Here is a 3,491-nt window from a genome sequence, read left to right as displayed (position 1 = left end):
ATAATAAAAACAAGATCCATCTGGAAATCACTAATAATAAAAAATGATAATAAAAATGGCACTCATATTTCATCTGTTTTGAAAAACTACACAAAAAAATTCTACATGCCATCTATCGGAAATGATTTGCATATATACCTTGGGAGTAAAAGGTAGCTCCTTATCAGCAATTATATCTTTCATGTATCGTATTATAACATAGCCACATTCAACCCCTCCTGGTTGTTTGGGAGATCCATGTTACAATATAAAATCTTAATTATCTCCAGAAATTAATTAAAATTACAAAGTGATAAAAAAATACAAAAAACTTACAAGAAGATTCTTTATCTGAGGAGCTTTATTTCCCCTTCCAGTTTGAGCATTGTAGGATTTCATCGCTCTACATTGCTGAACAACAATAATATACATGATTATTTTTCAAAAGGGAGAATATTTACTATATATATTTATATATAGTAAACTTAAATATATTACTCTGTTAATGATTTTTCCAACTCGTCAAAATGTGTTGGATGTGGCAGAGGGTTCAGAATATAAATGTCGCCATCCCAAATTACAACCAAAATCCAGTGGCAACTATGTTTATAAAAAAAGAAAAAAGAAAAACACAAGTTAGAAATTTTAAAAAAACTACCTAAATATATTAATTTGGAAAAGCATGTCTAAATTAAAAATACTTACTTATGATTATGTGGCATAAAGTACATGCGATAGGGACTACTCTCTTTCAACCGATTAACAAAATAAGAATGAAAAGATTTGTTCAACGTAAATGTAGCTCCTGGATCGAAAAATCCATATAAGACCACATCATCATTCTTCCTCTCAATCTTAATCAGTCTTTGCAAGAGCCTTCCAAGGAGTGAATTACATTACTTATAATATCCGTATAAAACATGAATATTGAATATGTAACGATAAAAAATTAACTTACGCCATATAAGCAGATATTGCAGCTTGGCCAATCATATCGAACTCCAACAATGCTTTTACATTTTCATGCAATATACAAATTGTTTTCTCAGTCCCAAACACGTCCGAATCACACGGAATCAGTATTGACTCCCCAGTGGCTTTCATGAAGACTGCAGCATGTTTGTATAACACCTTGTATTGCTTTGGCACATTCTTGTTTAGCTTCATTTTGCTATAATCATCTTGAAGTTTCTGCAACTCATCTTTCCGCTTAGACTGCCCATGCAACACTTCCTTTTTATTTTTCTACACAGAATTAAATAACACAAGAATAATCGGTTATTATTGTCATAACTACTATAGAATGCAACAAACAATTCAGAGTATATTGACATAATTTTTATCAACATACCGCCACAGTTAGGTAGATGATCAATTCACGAGGCCATGCTACGTGAGAGCCAACTTCTTGGCTTACAACCTCAATTTCACCAGGTATGGGCACTGGGACCGACGCCTTGGAATGCAGTATTAAAAATATCACTTACAATTCTCGCATTTATTTCCGCTTGCTCTTTAGTAAGCTCATTAGTATTCTTTCACATCCTAGCCTTCCACCAAAAAATTTCACGATCAGGTTTCTCTTTCAGCTTTAAGTTCCCTTTCTCTATCTGTTAAAAAAGAGAAAATGTTTAAACTCCCTTAAAACTTAGAATTGCAAATCCAAGTCGATATAGGATCTAACTTCTTCTTCTCGCACACCAATAAACCCCTTCCTTGACAAGCGGGGATGATATTTCCGTTTACCAACTCTATTGCTCTGTAACTTACGTTGTTCCTGCACCAAAATAAATTAGTTAAAATTAATAAATATTATTTAACCAAAATCTATTTAATCATTTAGCAAGTAAAATGGCAATCCTGTATATTTTATTAGTAAAATATATTCATACCAGCCATTTGGGGCTCGTCCTCTATGCAACAAATTTCTTCCAATGTTCTTTACCAACAAACACATACTTCTTCGGAGGCTTCATCAATTTCTTCTTTTTTCCAATAAATGGCATTCGATATTTTGCATTTAAATCAACTTTAAACTGCCTCCATTTTTCACCTTCCGATTGTAGCACAAGCTTCTCACTTTCTAGGGCAATTTTGAATGTGTCCTAAAGAGCCACATAATATAAATTAACCACATAATTTACAGTCACAATTTAAATAAAATGAAGAAGTCAACAAGGGATATAATTTACCTGGACATCATCCCATAATTTTGCTTTTAGATCACAATCCACTTTTGGCCAGTTTTCAGTGTCGATTGGAATCATTGTCCTTGCGAGCATTCCTATGTAAGACTGTAAATTAGGCCTGGTATTTTCGATAGGAACTCCAAATTCATTGTATCTAACTTTAAATTTCTTTCCCCGATCTTTCTTCATCACTACTTTATGAAGATCCGAAACACCACGCGCACCTCCTAGCCTTTTTTTTGCAGATTCAGAAGTGGTCATCGTTTCTTCACCACTACTTTGAGTTTGATGTTGTGGAGGGACTTGAACCAACTTATCATTACAAGTATCTAAAGTTTTGACATCAGGAACCATCTCAACCTAAACCTTTTCAGAGTTATTCTTCCCGTCACTTTCTTCGGAAATTACTTTTTTGGCTTTTTGCTTCTTTACCATTTTGCTCCCTTAGTCTACATAAAATTGAATATAAAGCCATCAGTTGAACAATGTCTTTTCAGTCCGTCATTAATTACAGTCAAGCATAAATAATAAATTATAAAATCAGCAAGTACGAATACAACTATACAAGAGCAATAATTTACCTAAACTGCAATCAGTAATTAATCATATCTGAAATAACTCTAAAGCATTTTATAGAAGTACAATTAAACAATGCAAAATAATTAATGAAAAAAATAATGCCATCAATCAGTAATTATGGATGAATTACTTATATGATTATAACAATGCGAAACAAAAAAAGAGAAAAATTTTACAATATATTTTACACATTATAACACAATTAAAAGCAAATATATATGGTTCATTCAGTCATCCAAATTCCCATTAAGATATATATTTTACATAAAGCTACATCATCAGTCAGTAACGACATTAGGTGTAGGGGTTTTAGTAGCAGTATTTTTAATCCAAATTCCCTCAATATTAGGTCTAGCCGTATGAGCGACATCATCAGTAGTGAAATCAGTTGCGGGGATTTCAGTGCAGAATGGGGGATGTTCCATGGTCGTTTTTCCTTAGTCATCTTCATTGTACAATTCATGGTAGTCTCGAGTTGTGGAGGACAGTACAACAGACCAGGTAGCATCAACGGGATCTTCAAGGTAAAACACTTGCTTGACTTGGTCAACAGAAACATATTTATCTTTTTTGTGACCTTGTCGACTAAAATCCACAAGTCTGAACCTAAGATCATCAACCGTTATTCCTTTATCATTACTTTCCCATTTACACAGGAACAAGGGAGCTTTGAATACATGGTATTCTAATTCCCATATCTCTTGTATGAAACAGTAAAATGTCAAATTACTTTCTACGGGGTTG

The 3,491-nt window shown here is 33.1% G+C and overlaps 1 long non-coding RNA gene across 1 annotated transcript; it reads right to left on the bottom strand.

Moving 5' to 3' along the window:
* Positions 1-314: 314 nt before the first annotated feature.
* Positions 315-849, bottom strand: LOC141664411 (uncharacterized). The gene is made up of 3 exons (XR_012552018.1): positions 685-849; positions 478-579; positions 315-382 (listed from the first exon to the last, which is right to left on the bottom strand). It is a non-coding gene; the product is annotated as an uncharacterized LOC141664411 (long non-coding RNA).
* Positions 850-3,491: the final 2,642 nt, after the last annotated feature.

This window comes from Apium graveolens, chromosome 6, assembly GCF_009905375.1.
Source record: "Apium graveolens cultivar Ventura chromosome 6, ASM990537v1, whole genome shotgun sequence".
NCBI lineage: Eukaryota > Viridiplantae > Streptophyta > Magnoliopsida > Apiales > Apiaceae > Apium > Apium graveolens.
This window is presented reverse-complemented; position numbering and strand designations above follow the sequence as displayed.